This window comes from Oryctolagus cuniculus, chromosome 1, assembly GCF_964237555.1.
Source record: "Oryctolagus cuniculus chromosome 1, mOryCun1.1, whole genome shotgun sequence".
Lineage (NCBI taxonomy): Eukaryota > Metazoa > Chordata > Mammalia > Lagomorpha > Leporidae > Oryctolagus > Oryctolagus cuniculus.
The window spans coordinates 88,851,989-88,873,038 of record NC_091432.1 but is presented as its reverse complement, the minus strand read 5'-3'; positions in this window follow the sequence as shown (position 1 = coordinate 88,873,038).

Sequence of the window (21,050 nt, the reverse complement as noted above, 5' to 3'; positions counted from 1 at the left end):
ATAAAAATACCAAAGACATTCTTCTCAGATCTAGAAAAAATAATGCTGGAATTCATTTGGAAACATAAGAGACCTCGGATAGCTAAAGCAACCCTATACACACAAAAAAAAAAAAAAAAAAAAAAAAAAAAAAGCTGGAGGCATCACAATACCAGATTTCAAGATATACTATAAGGCAGTTATAATCAAAACAGCTTGGTACAGCTACAAAAACTGATGGATAGACCAATGGAAAAGAACAGAAAAACCAGAAATCAATCCAAGCATCTATAACCAACTTACATTCAACCAAGGAGCTAAAACCAACCCCTAGAGTAAGCACAGTCTCTTCAACAAATGGTGTTGGGAAAACTGGATTTCTACATGCAGTATGAAGCAGGACCCCTACCTTACACCTAACACAAAAACACATTCAATTAAAATTCGGTAACCTTGGCAACCCAGTGGGAGACTGCAGGAGAATTTGAGCTCACACTGAGGGCAGTACAGATTCCCTGTGTGGTCCTTAGGAAAGAGCTTCTGATCTCTGGCTCCTGTGGTTATATCATTCACCTGCTAACTACCTCCAATTCTTCTTAGCTATGCGGAATTTCTTCCCTTTTGAACCAAAAAAAGAAACAAAGAAATAGAAAGAGATTTACCATGCCTAATCTGGGAGTGTCACCTTTGGCACACCCTTTACACTGAGGAACCAAACAGAGCTCTCAGGCCACACCCATCTCAAGTCTCTAAGGCTCCATCAAAAGCAGACAGTCCACTTAATACAGCCATAGTATAACAAGAAAAAACACCACAGCAAGGGAAGAAGAATCCAAAGAATATCTCCACAATGCCAAGCAAGAAACGCAGAAACCAAAGAAACAAGAACAAGGAAGACATTATAACACCCCCAAATGAACAAGACACCTCAAGCCAAGATTATGAAGATGATGAGATGGAAGAAATGCAAGATACGGATTTCAAAAAATTTATGATAAGAACATTTAGAAGTATTTATAAACAAATGATTGAGCTACGGAAATCCTTACTGGACAGGATAGAAAATCTCATTCGAGAAAATGAAATCTTAAGGAGGAATCAAAATGAAACACAGAAATTAGTATAAGAGGAAAGTGTGATAGTGAAGAGAAATCAAAATGAAATGAAGAACTCAATAGATCAAATGAAAAACACGTTAGAGAGCCTTAAAAACAGAGTCAGTGAAACAGAAGAGAGAATATCAGACTTAGAAGACAGAGCACAGGAAAGTATACAGTCAAACCAAAGAAAAGAAGAGGAAATTAGAAATCAAAAAATATTGTTGGGAATCTACAGGATACTATTAAAAAAAATCCAACATTCGGGTTGTAGGAGCTCCTGAAGGCATGGAGAGAGACAAAGGATTAGAAGGCCTTTTTAGTGAGATACTTGCAGAGAACTTCCCGGGTTTGGAGAAGGACAGAGAAATCCTAGCACAGGAAGCTCATAGAACCCCTAGTAAACATGACCAAAAGAGATCCTCACCACCACACGTTATAATCAAACTCACCACAGTGAAACATAAAGAAAAGATTCTAAAATGTGCAAGAGAGGAACGTCAGATTACTCTCAGAGGATCTCCAATCAGACTCACAACAGACTTCTCATCAGAAACCCTACAGGATAGGAGGGAATGGCGAGACATAGCCCAGGTCATAAGAGAGAAATACTGCCAGCCCAGAATATTATATCCTGCAAAGCTATCATTTGTGAATGAAGGTGAAATAAAGACTTTTCATAGCAAACAGAAATTGAAAGAATTTGTCACCACTCATCCAGCCCTACAACAGATGCTTAAAGATGTGTTGCACACAGAAACACAGAAAGACGGTCATCAATATGAAAGAAGTTGAAGGAAGGAAATCTCACAGCAAAAGTTCAAAGGATATATTAGAAAATATCTTTTACAAATGGCAGGGCAAAGTTACAACTTATCAATAGTCACATTGAACGTTAATGGCCTGAATTGTCCAGTTAAAAGACAAAGATTGGCTGATTGGGTTAAGGAACAAAACCCATCTATTTGCTGCTTACAAGAAACACATTTTTCCAGCAAAGATGCATACACACTGCAAGTGAAAGGCTGGAAAAAGATATAGCATGCCAACAGAAATGAAAAAAGAGCGGGCATAGCCATCTTAATATCGGACAATGTGGGGAGCAATCCGGACTAGACTAAGTTACTCGAATTAAGACTTATTCTATGCATCTGCTCTCCCACAATATGGCGCTGGGAGAGAAGTAAACAGCTTCCGCACAGCTGCCTCCAGTTCAACTAATAAATTGTAGGACTTGCTCCTGATTGGAGAGCAGCGTGCTCGGCGTGTGGGCAGCCGAGTTAGGATTGGCGGAGGAGGACTATAAAGGAGGAGAGAGACGGCATGCACCAGGAACATCTAAGGGGAACATCTAGCTGAAGGAACACCTGTGCAGCCCCCCGAGAAAGCCGGCCGGCGGTGTGCCGCTCCCCTGCGGAAGTGGGGAATGTGGCCAGGGGGAACTGCCCTTCCACGGAGGTGGAAGGGATAGTAGCCAACCCGGGAAGAACCAGCAGCAAACCCGGGGAAGGCCGAGCAGACGAAAGAACAGCACAGGGTCCTGTGTCGTTCCTCCACGAAGAGGGGGAGCGACATAATGGTGCCGTGACTCGGATAGGAAACTTAGGACGGATATGAAACTTAGGAGGGAAGAAACGGGAAGAATTGGGAAAATATCGGAGAGAGAGACTAGCAAACAGCCTAGGGAAAATACCGGAGAGAGAGACTAGCAAACAGCCTAGGGAAAAGCCGGACGAAAAGGGTGCCGGAAGAAGCTATTGAAAGCCTAGGCATAGACTCAGATACGGACTACGGGGGGAAGCTGGGAGAAATCTCTAAGGTCGAAAGCGAAAGTGAACGCTAGAACAAACAGACTCGGACGCGGACTGTGGGGAGAGGCCAGGAGAAATGAGGGAGGAATGTCGTTGGAGGAGAGCTTGGGGAAACATACCGGGTAGAGAAAAATGTTAGGGAAATTGAAGCCGCGGGGGGCAGGCCGAGGCAGATACGAAAGCCACTTTGGGATTCTCAAGTTAGCCCGGGAATAGGGGGCGAAAAGTTGAAACTAGAAGCTGAAACGTGAGCCTGGTTGGGATCCGTCTGATTAGCCCGGGGAGCAAAGGACGGGAAGCCAAACCGTGGGGCGGAGACGTACGCTGGGTTGAATTCGCCAGGCTAGCCCGGGGAACTTAGATTGAATGCTAGTGGCGGACACGTAAGCTACACGCTGTGTGACTCGCGGAGGCTGCCGTGCGCAGAGAGAGCGTGCGGGGCACAAGTAGATAGGGAACGGGGCTGGCGTAGGCCGTGGTGCAGACGCGAAGGGCGTGGAGACCGCGGAGCGCGCGAAGCCAAGCCGCGCAAAGCCGGGAAGCTGCGCAGATGAGAGAGGCGCGGGCTGAAGCGGCTCAGCCGGGAAGCCGCCGAGAAGTAGCCTCGGGGCGGGCAGCTGGAAGCTGCGGGGATAAGAGAAACAGAAGTTTGGAAGTGGAGTGAGAGAAATGGGAATGCTGGAAGATAGAAGTAAAATGGGAGAAATAGGAATGCCCGGAGATAGAGAAATAGAGAAATAGAAAGGCCTCCCCTCAACATGGCAATTAGAAGGCTTGGATTCGGTCTGCCCGATTAGTGAGGCGATGAGCACCTGGGCGGCTAGCAGCTTATGCGCCGCTGGTCACCGAAGACAGGCACGAATTAACATCAGTAAGGCTTCCCCACAATACCGCAATTAGAAGGCTTGGATTCGGTCTGCCTGATTAAGGCGGTAAGCGCCAGCAAGCAGCTCGACCAGAGTATGAGCTGCAGGTCACCGAAGATAGGCACGAACCAACACTAATAAGTCTCCCCCACAATAAGGCAATGAGAAGGCTTGGATTTGGTTTGCCTGATAGGTCTTGTAAGTCCCCTGCAGGCAGAGCAGAGCATGCGCTGCAGGGCACCGAACACAGGCACGCATCAGCGCCTAAAAACCTCCTCACAACATGGCGAAGAGAGGACCCGGATTCGGTTTTCCTGATTGATAGGACTTGTAAGAGCCTGTGGCAACTCTAGCAAGTAGAGCAGAGTGTGTGCCGCGGGACACCGAAGACAGGCGCGTATCAATGCTAAAAAATAAAAAGAAAGGGGGATCTGTGGGGAGCAATCCGGACTAGACTAAGTTACTCGAATTAAGACTTATTCTATGCATCTGCTCTCCCACAATATGGCGCTGGGAGAGAAGTAAACAGCTTCCGCACAGCTGCCTCCAGTTCAACTAATAAATTGTAGGACTTGCTCCTGATTGGAGAGCAGCGTGCTCGGCGTGTGGGCAGCCGAGTTAGGATTGGCGGAGGAGGACTATAAAGGAGGAGAGAGACGGCATGCACCAGGAACATCTAAGGGGAACATCTAGCTGAAGGAACACCTGTGCAGCCCCCCGAGAAAGCCGGCCGGCGGTGTGCCGCTCCCCTGCGGAAGTGGGGAATGTGGCCAGGGGGAACTGCCCTTCCACGGAGGTGGAAGGGATAGTAGCCAACCCGGGAAGAACCAGCAGCAAACCCGGGGAGGGCCGAGCAGACGAAAGAACAGCGCAGGGTTCAGTGTTGCTCCTCCACGAAGAGGGGGAGCGACAGGACAATATAAACTTTACCACAAAAACTGTTTAGAGAGACAAAGAGGGGCATTATATATTGATTAAGGGATCAATTCAACAGGAAGATATAACGATTATCAATATGTATACACCTAATTAGAGTGCGCCGGTTTATTTGAAAGATTTGTTAAGGGAGTTAAAGGGAGAGTTAGACTCCAATACGATAATACTGGGGGACTTCAATACTCCACTCTCAGAAATAGACAGATCATCCAGACAGAAGATCAACAAGGAGACAGTAGATTTAAACGACACTATAGCCCAAATGGATCTAATAGATATATACAGAACTTTTCATCCTACACATAAAGAATTTACATTCTTCTCAGCAGTACATGGAACCTTCCCTAGGATTGACCACATACTAGGCCATAAAGCAAGTCTCAGCAAATTCAAAGGAATTAGAATCACACCATGCAGCTTCTCAGACCATAAAGGAATGAAGTTGGAAATTAGCAACTCAGGAATCCCTAGAGCATATGCAAACACATGGAGATTGAACAACATGCTCCTGAATGAAAAATGGGTCATAGAAGAAATTAAAAGAGAAATCAAAAATTTTCTGGAAGTAAATGAGGAAAACAGCACAACATACCAAAACTTATAGGATACAGTAAAAGCAGTGTTAAGAAGAAAGTTTATATCAATAGGTGCCTACATCAAGAAATTGGAAAGGCACCAAAGAAATGATCTTTCAGTTCATCTCAAAGATCTACAAAATCTGCAGCAAACCAGACCCAAATCTAGCAGGAGAAGAGAGATAATTAAAATCAGAGAAGAAATCAACAGGGTTGAATCCTAAAAGCATTACAAAAAATCAGCCAAAAGAGGACCTGGTTTTTTGAAAAAATAAACAAAATTGACACCCCATTAACCAAACTAACTAAAAAAGATGATAAAAGACCCAAATCAATAAATTCAGAGATGAAAAAGGAAACGTAACGAAAGACACCACAGAAATAAAAAGAATCATCAGAAATTACTACAAGGACTTGTATGCCAGCAAACAGGGAAACCTATCAGAAATGGATAGATTCCTGGATACATGCAACCTACCTAAATTGAACCAGGAAGACATAGAAAACCTAAACAGATCCATAACTGAGACAGAAATTGAAACAGTAATAAAGGCCCTCCCAACAAAGAAAAGCCCAGGACCAGATGGATTCACTGCTGAATTCTACCAGACATTTAAAGAAGAACTGACTCCAATTTTTCTCAAACTATTCAGAGCAATCGAAAAAGAGGGAGTCCTCCCAAATTCTTTCTATGAAGCCAGCATCACCTTAATTCCTAAGCCGGAAAAAGATGCAGCATTGAAAGAGAATTACAGACCAATATCCCTGATGAACATAGATGCAAAAATCCTCAATAAAATTCTCGCCAATAGAATGCAACAACACATCAGAAAGATCATCCACCCAGACCAAGTGGGATTTATCCCTGGTATGCAGGGATGCTTTAATGTGCGCAAAACAATCAATGTGATACACCACATTAAGAGACTGCAGAAGAAAAACCATATGATTATCTCAATAGACGCCGAGAAAGCATTTGATAAAATACAACACCCGTTCATGATGAAAACTCTAAGCAAACTGGGTTTGGAAGGAACATTCCTCAATACAATCAAAGCAATCTATGAAAAACCCACAGCCAACATCCTATTGAATGGGGAAAAGTTGGAAGCATTTCCACTGAGATCTGGTACCAGACAGGGATGTCCACTCTCACCACTGCTATTCAATATAGTTCTCGAAGATTTAGCCAGAGCCATTAGGCAAGAAAAAGAAACTAAAGGGATACAAACTGGGAAGGAAGAACTCAAACTATCCCTCTTTGCAGATGATATGATTCTTTATTTAGGTGATCCAAAGGACTCTACTAAGAGACTATTGGAACTCATAGAAGATTTTGTCAAAGTAGCAGGATATAAAATCAATGCACAAAATTCAGCAGCCTTTGTATACACAGGCAATGCCACGGCTGAGGAAGAACTTCTAAGATCAATCCCATTCAAAATCGCTGCAAAAACAAATATCTTGGAATAAAATTACCCAAGGATATTAAATATCTCTGTGATGAGAATTACAAAACCTTATAGAAAGAAATAGAAGAGGATACCAAAAAATGGAAAATCTTCCATGCTCATGGATTGGAAGAATCAATATCATCAAAATGTCCATTCTCCCAAAAGCAATTTATACATTCAACGTGATACCAACCAAAATACCAAATACCTTCTTCTCAGATCTGGAAAAAATGATGCTGAAATTCATGTGGAGACACAGGAGACCTCGAATAGCTAAAGCAATCTTGTACAACAAAAACAAAGCTGCAGGCATCACAATACCAGATTTTAGGACATACTACATGGTAGTTGTAATCAAAACAGCATGGTACTGGTACAGAAACAGATGGATAGACCAATGGAACAGAATTGAAACACCAGAAATCAATCCAAACATCTACAGCCAACTCATATTTGATCAAGGATCCAAAACCAATCCCTGGAGAAAGGACAGTCTATTCAATAAATGGTGCTGGGAAAATTGGATTTCCACATGCAGAATCATGAAGCAAGACGCCTACCTTTCACCTTACACAAAAATCCACTCAATATGGATTAAAGACTTAAATCTATGACCTGACACCATCAAATTATTACAGAACAATGGAGAAACCCTGCAAGATATAGCTACTGGCAAAGACTACTTGGAAAAGACCCCTATATCACACGCAGTCAAAGCCAAAATCAACTATTGGGATTGCATCAAATTGAGAAGTTTCTGTACTGCAAAAGAAACAGTCAGGAGAGTGAAGAGACAACCGACAGAATGGGAAAAAAATATTTACAAACTATGCAACAGATAAAGGGTTGATAACCAGACTCTCCAAAGAGATCAAGAAACTCCACAACATCAAAACAAACAACCCACTCAAGAGATGGGCCAAGGACCTCATTAGACATTTTTCAAAAGAGGAAATCCAAATGGCCAACAGACACATGAAAACATGTTCAGGATCACTAGCAATCAGGGAAGTGCAAATCAAAACCACAATGAGGTTTCACCTCACCCCGGCTAGAATTGCTCACATTCAGAAATCTACCAACAATAGATGCTGGCGAGGATGTGGGGAAAAAGGGACACTAACCCACTGTTGGTGGGAATGCAAACTGGTAAAGCCACTATGGAAGTCAGTCTGGAGATTCCTCAGAAACCTGAATATAACCCTACCGTTCAACCCAGCCATCCCACTCCTTGGAATTTACCCAAAGGAAATTATATTGGCACATAAAAAAGCTGTCAGCACATTAATGTTTATTGCAGCTCAATTCACAATAGCTAAGACCTGGAACCAACCCAAATGCCCATCAACAGTAGACTGGATAGAGAAATTTTGGGACATGTACTCTACAGAATACTATACAGCAGTCAAAAACAATGAAATCCAGTCATTTTCAACAAGATGGAGGAATCTGGAAAACATCATGCTGAGTGAATTATGCCAGTCCCAAAGGGACAAATATCATATGTTCTCCCTGATCGGTCACAACTGACTGAGTACCAAAAAGGAAACCTGTTGAAGTGAAATGGACACTATGAGAAATTGTGACTTGATTAGCCATTGCCCTGACTGTTGATGAACAACTTAATACATTATCCCTCTTAATATTTTTTTTTTGTCTGTTCTACTTAATACTATTGGTTGAACTCTGGAATTAATACACAGTTATTCTTAAGTGTTGAAACTTAACTGAAAAGTGATCGCTGTTAAATATAAGAGTGGGAATAAGAATGGGAGGAGATGTACAATTTGGGATATGCTCAAGCTGACTTTCCCCAAACGGTAGAGTTATAAACATTCCAGGGGATTCCAATTCAATCCCATCGAGGTGGCATGTACCAATGCCATCTCACTAGTCCCAGTGATCAATTTCTGTTCACAACTGATCATAATGATAGGATGAAGAACCAAAGAGATCACATAATCAAGACTAGTGTCTGAAAATACTAACCGATAGAACAAAAAAGGGAGAGAATGATCCAACATGGGAAGCGGGTTACACAGCAGACTCATAGAATGGCAGATGTCCTAAACAGCACTCTGGCCTCAGAATCATCCCTAAAGGCATTCCGATCTGGCTGAAAAGCCCATGAGAGTATTTCAGGCATGGAAAGCCAAGACACTCTGGCAAAAAAAAAAAAAAAAACAAAAAACAAAAAAACCACCACCTAAATGAAAGATCTCTGTGAGTGAGATCCCAGTGGAAAGAGCAGGTCTTCAAAGAAGGAGAAGAAGGAGGTACCTTTCTCTGAAGGGAGGAGAGAACCTCCACTTTGACTATGACCTTGTCTAAACAAGATAAGAGTCAGAGAACTCAAGGGGCTTCCATAGCTTTGGAAACTCATGACTGGTGTATAGGGAGATTACTGATGCCATAAACAGGAGTGTCAATTTGTAAAGTCAACAACAGGAGTCACTGTGCACTTACTCCTCATGTAGGATCTCTGTCCTTAATGTGCTGTACATTGAGGCTTAATGCTATAACGAGTACTCAAACAGTATATATCACTTTGTGTTTCTATGGGGGTGCAAATTGTTGAAACCTTTACTTAATGTATACTAAACTGATCTTCTGTTACAAAAAAAAAGAAGAAGAAATTAGCAATTCCCAACTTGACTCTCACTGGGATTAAACATGACAATAGGTCTGATCTGATTTCATCATCATTTAAAAAATCATCTATTATTTTTCACTTTATGTTTCTGTGTGGGAGCAAACTGTTGAAATCCTTACTTAATGTATGCTAAACTGATCTTCTATATATAAAGAGAATTGAAAATGAATCCTCATGTGAATGGAAGGGGAGAGGGAATGGGAAAGGGAAGGGTTGCGGGTGGGAGGGACGTTATGGGGGGGAAGCCATTGTAATCCATAAGCCGTACTTTGGAAATTTATATTCATTAAATAAAAGTTTAAAAAAATAGATTAAAACCTAAATCTATGACCCAATTCCATCAAATTACTGGAAAGCATTGGGGAAATCCTGTAAGACATTGGCATAGGCAAAGATTTCCTGGATAAGACCCCAGAGGCACAGGCAACAAAAAGCAAAAATAACAAATGGAATTACATCAAATTGAGAAGCTTCTGTAAAGCACATAAACAGTCAAGGAAAGTAATGAGGCAACCATCAGAATGGGGTAAATTATTTGCAATCCATGTAATTGATGAAGCATTAATAACCACAATATATAAAGTGATCAAAAAACAACAGCAAAAAAAAAAAAAAACAGTGAAGAAATGGGTAAAGGACATAGACATTTCTCAAAAGAGGAAATCCAAATGGCCAACAGACACATGAAAAAATGCTCAGAATCACTAGCCATCAGGGAAATGCAAATCAAAACCACAATGAGGTTTCACCTCACCCCAGTTAGAATGGCTTTCATACAGAAATGAACAAACAACAAATGCTGGCAAGGACATAGGGGAAAAGGTACCCTAATGCGCTGTTAATGGGAATGTAAACTGGATACACCACTATGGAAAACAGTTTGGAGATTTCTCAGAAATCTGAATAAAGTTCTACCTATGACCCAGCCATGCCACTCCTTAGAATTTAGCCAAAGAAAATGAAATCAGCAAATAAACATGGAGGTGCAGAAGACTCTTTTATTTCGACTCAATTTACAATAGCTAAGACATGGAAACAACCTAAACGCCCGTCAATGGAATAAAGAAACTATGAGACATGTATTCTATGGAATACTACATCGTGGTTTAAAAAAATCCAGTTAATTGTAGCAAAATGGATGAATCTGGAAAATATACTTAGTGAAATAAGCCAGACCCAAAGGGACAAATACCTTATGTTCTTCTGAGCTGTGATAACCAACAGAGCACTTAGAAGGTAACCTGTAGATATGAAACTGACACTACAAGAAGCAATTACTTGAATATCCCATATCTTGACTGTTGAGTAACATATATTATTTCATTTTTTTATTTATTCTTTTTTTTTCTACTTAATACCATTGGATGAATTCTTTACTTAACAGAGTTAATCATATGTGTATTAAGTCAAATGAAATTAGATCCCAATTAAAAAATATGAGTGGGAATATTAGAGGGAGGAGCTGTACAGTTCGGCACACATTCCCACACTTACCCCTATGGGTAAAGCTAAAAATTTGCCATGGGACTCCAAATCCCATTAAGCTGGGTGGGCATATTAAGTATGGAATTGATCTTACAGATAGGATTAAGTGTCAAGGGGATCACATAAATAAGACCAAGTGTCTGGTAATAACAATAGATAGAATTACAAAGGAGAGAGTTTTAACCTGGAAAGCAGTCCACACAGCAGACTCATAGAATGACAAATGCCTTAAACAGCACTCTGACTTCAGAATCAGCACCTAAGGCATTCAGACCTGGCTAAAAGCCTATGAGAGCATTTCAGGTATGGGAAGCCAAGACATAATGGCAAAAATATACTGCATGAAGGATCTCTGTGAGTGAGACCCCAGTTGAAAGAATGGGCCTTCAATGAAGTATGTACTTTTCTTTGAAGGGACTAACTTCCATTTTGCATATGGCCCTGTCTAAATACTGATGGAGTTTGTGGACTCAGAAGGCTTCCATAGCCTTGGCAGCTCATGTCAAGAGCCTTGGATGGTTACTCATACCAAAATTAAGAGTGTTAATTGGGCCAGCGCTGTGGCTCAATAGGCTAATCCTCTGCCTTGCAGCGCCGGCACACCAGGTGCTAGTCCCGGTCGGGGCGCCAGATTCTGTCCCGGTTGCTCCTCTTCCAGGCCAGCTCTCTGCTATGGCCCGGGAGTGCAGTGGAGGATGGCCCAAGTACTTGGGCCCTGCACCCGCATGGAAGACCAGGAAAAGCACCTGGCTCCTGGCTTCAGATCAGCGCAGTGCACTGGCTGCAGCGTGCCGGCCGCGGCGGCCATTGGAGGGTGAACCAATGGCAAAAGGAAGACCTTTCTCTCTGTCTCTCTCTCTCTCACTGTCCACTCTGCCTGTCAAAAAAAAAAAAAAAAAAGAGTGTTAAATGTTAAGTCTACAACAGGAGTCAATGTAAACTTACTCCTCATGTAGGACCTCTGTCCTTATTGAGTTATACTATGAGAAATAACTGTAAAACTTGCTCTCAATCCATACTTTATACCTGGTGTGTGTGGGGGGTGGGTGGGTGCAAACTTAAAATCTTTACTTAGTATAGAGTTAGTCCTCTGGATATAAAATTAAATAAAAATGAATCTTAAGAATGGGATGGGAAAGAGAATAGGAGATGAGATGGGAGTGGGGATGGGAGGATGGGAATTGGGGGAAAGAACCGCTATATTACTAAAAGTTGTGCATATGAAATTGGTATTAAATAAAAGCCTTAAAAAAAAGACAATCATGAGTGCCAAGAGTTATATTTGTTCATTTTATGAAATACTTAATCACTGCAAACTGTAAGTTACATGTTTTCTCCATGTGATACAGAGGGAGATAATGATCAGAAAAACTAAGTGAACTGCTCACAAACTTAAGTGTAGCAATAACTCAAATAGGAATCTTACCCAAATTTAACTCCCTATTCTGCAAGGCCTTTCAACTCCCATTGGCTCTTTCTCATAGAGATAAGAATATTTTGTCAAAAATTTTTAATTTTCCAATAAGAGGTATTCTTTCCATCTCAGGGCAAGATTACCCTTGGCTGACATACATGGGGTCAATATGTAGAAGGAGATGATAATTAATCAGTAGGAATTACACCTCCAAGGCAAACCGCCCAGGATTTCAGGCAAATTTTTCTAGACAAATTTTTTTCCTCTCATATTTATAATGCAAAGCAAATTGGCCAACCATCACCAAATATGACACTTAAATACATTATCAGTAACTTGATTTGATAAAGAATAATTCATTCTGTCTACTTTTACTTTAAATTCTTCAGAACAGGGTGAATCACACAATTTTGTGAAACATTTCACAAACTAGAATATGTTGTAACAGAAGAAATATTAAAAAAATGGCCAGGGGTAAGCATTTGGCATACCAGTTAAGACATAGTTTGGGATGCCTATATATATTATAAGGTGTAGGCTGGCGCCGTGGCTCACTAGGCTAATCCTCCGCCTTGTGGTGCTGGCACACTGGGTTCTAGTCCCGGTTTGGGTGCCGGATTCTGTCCCGGTTGTCCCTCTTCCAGGCCAGCTCTCTGCGGTGGCCAGGGAGTGCAGTGGAGGATGGCCCAAGTACTTGGGCCCTGCACCCCATGGGAGACCAGGATAAGTACCTGGCTCCTGCCATCGGATCAGCGCGGTGCGCCGACTGCAGTGCGCTGGCCGTGGCAGCCATTGGAGGGTGAACCAACCAATGCAAAGGAAGACCTTTCTCTCTGTCTCTCTCTCTCTCTCTCTCTCACTGTCCACTCTGCCTGTTAAAAAAAAATGATGTAATGCCTGGGATTATGTCTTGGCCACACATAACATTCCTAGCTTCTGAAAGTGCTCCATACCCTAGAAGGCAGCAGAAAATGGTCCAACTACAGTGGGACACCCAAATGGAGCTCCTAGCTCCTTACTTCAGTCTGGCCCAGTTGCACGCATTTACAGAGTGTACAAGCAGATGAGATATCTGTTTCTCTGCCGGTCAAATAAATTATTATAAAAAAAAAAAAAACAGCAAGATTACCATAGGACTTTTGGAATCTCTGTGCTATTTCATGTAAGACAAAGGATGGCGGACTAGATACAGTCTTAAAAGGGCTAGGCATGTCAAGTTGTCTTGTCAAGACTCAAGTTGCAAAAGGAGGAGCTGGATGCCAAGTAGCAGGCATCTCAGAAGGCTTTGATTAAATTAAAGCCATCTTGTAAGGTTTTTCTTATCAAGGTTCCTCTTTTCATTAGGCTTTCTAGTACTATTTGATCTGCACTAGTTTGAAATGCAAGTATTTGCTTTGCAAAACAAAGTGAATCAGTAAGTCATGCATTATATCAGTTTAAGTTTGCTGGAGATGATGTTGGAATGGCCAGCATTATTAATAGGGATTATGTATATTAGCAAAATAATTATTCTTATCCTAGACATAACAGAAATGGATAATATAGACAGAAGAAAGACACAAAAACAAAAAGGATTATAATGTAAAATGCAGTCTTTCTGGACATGTGCAGTCAAGATACTTTGAACATAATACTGGATTCCGAAAATGCCATTTGATATTGCTGCTCCTGGGTAACTCAGAAAGTTTTTTTTTTTTTTTCATATATCCTTATCATTTTTCCAAACTTACAAAAGCGATCAGGTTCCATTGAAGAAACCTTAGACAATCAAGGAAAAATAAGTATTAAAATAATCAATGATCTTACTACTGTAGAATTTTGTTAGATTTTCTGTTTAAAACTCTCTGTTCCTCAAGCTTTGTATGCATGTGCAAGTGAAAAGCAGTACATAATGTCTGAAACCTGATTTGTCACTTAGCAATATTACTGAATCCTAATTATCAATTACTGTATAACTCATCTGGTAGATACACACTATTATATTTCACCATCCTTTTATTGCATACTTGTCATTTCCAACATTTTGCAAGCATCAACATATGTCAGTTATAGCTCTCTATAATTTTATGTATTTTTGTTGCATAATGCCTTAGAATTGGTAGTGAAGTAAAGGGACATTTTAAGATTTTGATGCATATTTTCAAATTGTACTCTGAAAAGTTTGTACCAACCTTAGTCTTAGGCATTAAGAGTAGAAAAGGGAAGTATCAATGGTAGGCTGAGCTTACAATTGTCCTGTTCATGTGCTTACCATAAATGTGTCCTTATCCCTTCCTGTATAACTTATGCAAAAATCAAGTTCCAACCAAGTAACTGACACAATGAACCTAAAAGAAATGAAACTTCAAGAAGGCTTATTGAGTTCCTCCTCCAAAGCTCATAAAATACGGAGTGAGCATGCCATGTGTGACTGATGAAACCACATTTAATGAATCCCAAGGGTATGCAATTGCAACCTCTGCATTCTCCCTACTTTATCCCTTTACTTCTTCAAGGAGCTGCCAATTTATTTTGAATCCTAAACACAATGAATGCTTTTCCATCCGTTCCGCCCACTCTCTTGTCGTAGCTATTCCTCAGTTTGAAAGGAGAAAAGAAAAAGCTGCTTTAACAATCTCTACCCTTTGCTTTCATTTGTTTCTTTCTGCCAGTCTTCTTTCTGCGCAATGTCACAGAGAAAACGCACATATCAATCACAGGTACAGAAATCCTGGATTCAAGTACAGTCTCACCCTGTGTTTGACTGTTCTCACAGACAAGGCTGAGTTCCTTCATTGATAATTAATAATGTTTTCATAGCCAGGTTTTTATAAAATTGTTTAAAACTAATATAAATGAAAACACTTTGTAAGCATTTTGACAGTCTAGTAGCCTTTCGGTAAATCCTTAGAAACCAATATAAAATAATTTAAATAATTTATTTTTCCTGTCCCAGAGGCCTAAACCATAGAGAAGTAGCTACCTTTAGAATCTTTTGTTGTATTGGTAAAATATACCAAACATCACCCTTTGTTTTTAAGCCATTTTAAATAACTATTTTTGATTGATTGAAATATTTCTATTTTCTACTGAGAATGTATAAACCATGGAAGTTATTTGCTTTTATTTTTAAGTTGTTTGCCATTCATATTATCAATACATTCTTAATATGCTTTTTGTGTTTTTTTTCTGGATAATTAGTTTCAGAACTCTAATCCTCCTATGACTGTATGTATTAATTTTGGTGGTGGTTCTAAGGAGAATATTAGTTTTTCCTATCTCTGATAGAAAATTATCAACATTAAGAAAGAAAGAGCATTGGACAATGGTATACTAGATAAGCATACGTCATGGAAATAGTTCTGTTACCTTTTCCAACCAGTTACTCTTCTGTCGGCTTAGCATTTTAAAGTATTTCAACAGTGAGCTGTTGAGCAAATTGTACAAAGGAATGCATTTCAAAACTTTTTAACTTCATGCTTAGAATTTAGAAAATATGCTTTAGTTGAACTACTAACATATTTCATTCTTATGCTATTAAAAAAGCACAACTTAGTGGATAGTATATATATATATATATATATATATATATATATTTGACAGGCAGAGTGGACAGTGAGAGAGAGAGAGAGACAGAGAGAAAGGTCTTCCTTTGCTGTTGGTTCACCCTCCAATGGCTACCGTGGCCGGCGCACCACGCTGATCCGATGGCAGGAGCCAGGTGCTTCTCCTGGTCTCCCATGGGGTGCAGGGCCCAAGTACTTGGGCCATCCTCTGCTGCACTTCCTGGCCACAGCAGAGAGCTGGTCTGGAAGAGGGGCAACTGGGACAGAATCCGGCGTCCCAACAGGGACTAGAACCCAGTGTGCCAGCACCACAAGGCGGAGGATTAGCCTAGTGAGCCACAGCACCGGCTCGGATAGTATATTTATTAGAATCATGTTATTTATAGGTTGGAAGGCTGGAATTCAAACGTGTGGTTTTATGTTTTTTGCTTTTTTTTCTTCTAATGCCCTGTAACATAGGGCCACTCTGGCCCAATGGGATAATGTGCCTTGGAAAGTAGCAGGAGATAGCTCAAAATACTGGAGTTCCTTCCAGCCACATGGGAGATCAGGACAGAGGTCTTGGCTCCTGGCTTTGGTTTGGTCCCATAATAGGCTGTTTGTGACCATCTGGGGAATGAACTAGCAAATTAAAGATCTCCCTCTTTTTTTGTTCTCTGTGTTTCTGTGTTTGCCTTTCAAATGAAATAGTTCTTTAAATGAAAAAAAAAAAAGAAGGCTTGTATATTCTATCTCCTTCGTTTCATTAAAGTATTTTAGAAATATTCTGATATAGATATATATCAGAATATATTTGATTAGCTAGATTCTTTAGGCTCATTTTTTCTATAAATGTCTATAAAATCCAGACAGTGGTTTATGAGCCTATGAAAGCAGCAGTTAATGACTACCTGCCAGTGCACTCAATTATATTCAAGGATAAGAATAAATTCCATATTTGACTTGGATGTTTTTCTCATAGCAAAAAACAGAAAGGGGGTAAATGGAAACATTGAGAGAAAGCACCTCTAGATAGATCAACTTAAAAAACACTCCCTCATAGCTACCCTTCTCAAAAACAATCAACCTGAGGAAAAAAGAAGGGAAGTATTTTAAAAAAAAAAATGTTGTTCACTTATGTAAATACAGGAAAGCAATCAGACCACAACTGCAGTGCTGAAAACAAATGTATTGAAATAGATATCTGATTTCATTGGGGTAACAGATGCTTGACTAATTCAAGATATCAACAAGGATGTGAAAACAGTAGGCAATAAAGTCACCCCATGATGTGTCAAAGCTTAGAATTTGTAAAAGATGCAGTTCACTGAATTGTTAGCTTAATTGTGTGAACTGCTGTTGCTATTAAAACTTGATTTTTAAACTTTATTTGATTTCTCTATTGCATCACCACCTACAGCTAAAAGTATACTAATTACGGTTATAATTTAAAAACACTATACATTGAAAACTTAACAATTCTAATAAGAAAACATGAAATTGAAAGGACATCTGTGAACTCTTGAAAAAATCTTTATGACATTTGCTCCAAATCACTCCATTTGGGGAATGGAGTTCTTGTTTCTTTCTTTCTTTTTTTTTTTTTTTTTTCTTTCTAGAGCCATTCACATGCTTTCATGTTTCAGGCAATGCCTGGACCAGTTTCATAAAAATGTTAATCTAGGTAATTGTCTCAGACTAATCTGATCTCAATTAACTTACTTAGCAGGAACATACCACATGGAGTGGCCTGTCAGTAGGCTTAAACTCATAGATTACCAACACAAAGAACTTTCTGTAATGGAGGTCAATAGAGCTGGAGTAAGAGCTGCATGAAAGGAGAATATGCAGTGTTGCTCCCCCTCTTCGTGGAGGAACGACACTAAACCCTGCCTAGGCTTCATATCCGAGTCACGGCACCATTATGTCGCTCCCCGTCTTCGTGGAGGAATGACACAGGACCCTGCGCTGTTCTTTTGTCTGCTCGGCCCTCCCCGGGTTTGCTGCTGGTCCTTCCCGGGTTGGCTACTGACCCTTCACCTCCGTGGAAGGGCGGGCCCCCTGCCACTTTCCCCACTTCCGCAGGGGAGCGGCACACCGCCGGCTGGCTCTCTCGGGGGCTGCACAGGTGTTCCTTCAGATAGATGTTCCCCTTAGATGTTCCTGGTGCATGTTGTCTCTCTCCTCCTTTATAGTCCTCTTCCACCAATCCCAACTCTGCTACCCACACGCCGAGTACGCTGCTCTCCTCCAATCAGGAGCAGGATCAGCTCCTGCAGCTCAGTCAATCAAATTGGCGAGAGGCAGCTGCGTAGAAGTTGTTACTCCCTTCTCAGCGCCATATTGTGGGAGAGCAGATGCATAGAATAAGTCTTAATTCCAGTAACTTAGTCTAGTCCGAGTTGCTCCCCACAATGCAGTACCAGTTATTTCAATGTATCTATGCACTGACAAATAAACTAAGTACCTACCTTAGTTCTAGCCTGAAGATTAATTCTGAATAGTGAAGAATTAACCCACCCCAGGGAAGTAATATTCATGTACAAGGCTGTTTCTTGGTACCCATTAATCCTCTTTGGGTCTGTCTATGCCTGTCCTCCTCAGCTTCCTGTCACACTAGGTTAATTGCATTTCTCCAACCAGCAGTTTCCAAACTATGAGATGTGTGTTTTGTGTTAAAAGGTAACACAAGCCAGGTGAACTGCCCTGATTTGATCAGGCTATGTACAAATCATGTACTCCAACTTTCAAGAAGACAGCCAAGTGCAGAGAAGTTTTGGTGTAGAACATACATAAACTTAGCTCACAATTTCAGTTGCTGCTAAGAATTGTAGCTTTTGGGAAAGACACAGAAATGGCAAGTGGTGTTTCTTGGTCATTCACATTTCTGATTTATTGATTTTTCTCTATTTCAGTATTTCTGTGGGGCCATTTTTGATCTTGCTTGATCCATCTTCTCTGATTTTTCTTTTCTTTCTTTCTTTCTTTTTTTTTCTTTTTTTTTTTTTTTTTTTTGACAGGCAGAGTGGATAGTGAGAGAGAGAGAGAGAGACAGAGACAGAAAGGTCTTCCTTTGCCGTTGGTTCACCCCTCAATGGCTGCTGCGACCGGCACGCTGCGGCTGGAGCACTGCACTGATCCGAAGTCAGGAGCCAGGTGCTTCTCCTGGTCTCCCATGGGGTGCAGGGCCCAAGTACTTGGGCCATCCTCCACTGCACTCCCAGGCCATAACAGAGAGCTGGCCTGGAAGAGGAGCTACCGGGACAGAATCCGCCGCCCCGACCGGGACTAGAACCCAGCGTGTTGGCGCTGTAGGCAGAGGATTAGCCTATTGAGCCACAGCACTGGCCGTGAATTTTCTTTTTTCAAACCACCTGCTGAGTAGAACCCATAGACCAGATATTTTCTTTAGGAGACGTGTCCCACTTCAACACACTAAGGTCATAAAAATGGAAAGAGTTGAAAGGGAAGACAAGGTTTCCTGTTTTCACTTGCTTGGAACAACAGAGTTTGGCAAATTCAAATTTCCCTTGTGAAGACAAAAAATCTGGGGCCAGTACTGTAGTACAATGGGTTAAGCTACTGCTTGCAATGTTGGTGCCAGTTTGAATCCTAGGTGTTCCACTTCAGATCCGGTGCCAGTTCGAATCCTGGCTGTTCCACTTCAGGTCCAGAGCCCTACTAATGTGCCCAGGAATGTGATAAGTCCTTGGGGAAATGTAACCACATGGGAAACCCTGAGGAGTCTCTCAGATACTGGCTTTTCTCTGGCCCAGTGCAGGCCATTGCAACCACTTGGAATGTAAATAAGTAGATGGAGGATCTCTCTGTGTGTCAATCTACCCATCAATAAAATAAATCTTTAAAAGAAAAACAAAACAGGAAATTTAGTGCTAACTCACAAAATAACAACATAGTATTCATTTGTCACCCTTGGATCATGTGTTGTCTGGACCTATTGCCCACAGATTCCTGTGGTGGAAGGCAAGTCCTGATCAAAATTTCTCTGTTTCTGCGCTCCCTCTGACTCATAAAGGCACACTATAGGAAATACTGAGCATTTGATATCACAGAGCCATATTGAATTCCCATTTTTTTGCATCTTGTGTTCATAATTTGGACAGCTCCAAAATATTCCAGGGACCGGTGCTGTGGCACAGGTTAAGCCATGTCCTGTAGCACCAGCAGCATCCTAGCTGCTCTACTTCCAGTCCAGCTCCCTGCTAATGTGTCTGGGAAGGCAGGGGAAGATGGCCCAAGTCCCTGCCCCTCACCCATGTGGGAGGCCCAAAAGAAGCTCCTGGCTCCTGGCTACACCCTGGCTCAGCCTTAATCACTATGGCTATTTTGGGAGTGAACCAGTTGGGTAGAAGAACTATTTCTCTGTCTCTCCTTCTCTCTCTGTAACTCTGCCTTTTGAATAAATAAGTAAGTCTTAAAAAAAAATTTCCAAGCCGGCGCCGTGGCTCAATAGGCTAATCCTCCACCTTGCGGCGCCGGCACACCGGGTTCTAGTCCCGGTTGGGGCGCCGGATTCTGTCCCGGTTGCCCCTCTTCCAGGCCAGCTCTCTGCTATGGCCAGGGAGTGCAGTGGAGGATGGCCCAGGTGCTTGGGCCCTGCACCCCATGGGAGACCAGGAAAAGCACCTGGCTCCTGGCTCCTGCCAGGATCAGCGCGGTGCGCCGGCTGCAGCGGCGGCCATTGGAGGGTGAACCAACGGCAAAAGGAAGACCTTTCTCTCTGCGTCTCTCTCTCTCACTATCCACTCTGCCTGTAAAAAAAAAAAAAAAAAAAAAAAAAAAAAAATTTCCAGAAGACATCCAGCTCTCTTCCATTTTGGTTGATAAATGCACTACCTGCCACACTCTGATTTCTGTCAAACAGGATTTCTGGCAATGTGCTAGATCATGGTTGCTGTATTAACCTAGGCTCTAGTGGAGGAAAAGAATCACACAAAAAAGAGCCATTAGCCAACCCAGCATGCACACTCACACCCATACCCCATTATCAAGAAATAACCTTTCCTATTTTGAGCATAACCTACCCTATCCAGACAATTACAAGTGTATACTTTGAAAAGTTCATGAAGAAAGGAATTAAATTGTGACTTCATTTTGTTGCAAGATTTTTTTTGAAATCCATGTGAAGTTTTTTTTTTTTATGATATTCATTTTCCAAAACTTTTTTGAAGGCCTCTTGGGTATTTCAGCCTTATGTGCAAATGCCAAATGCCAGTAATTGAAAATACGGACTTA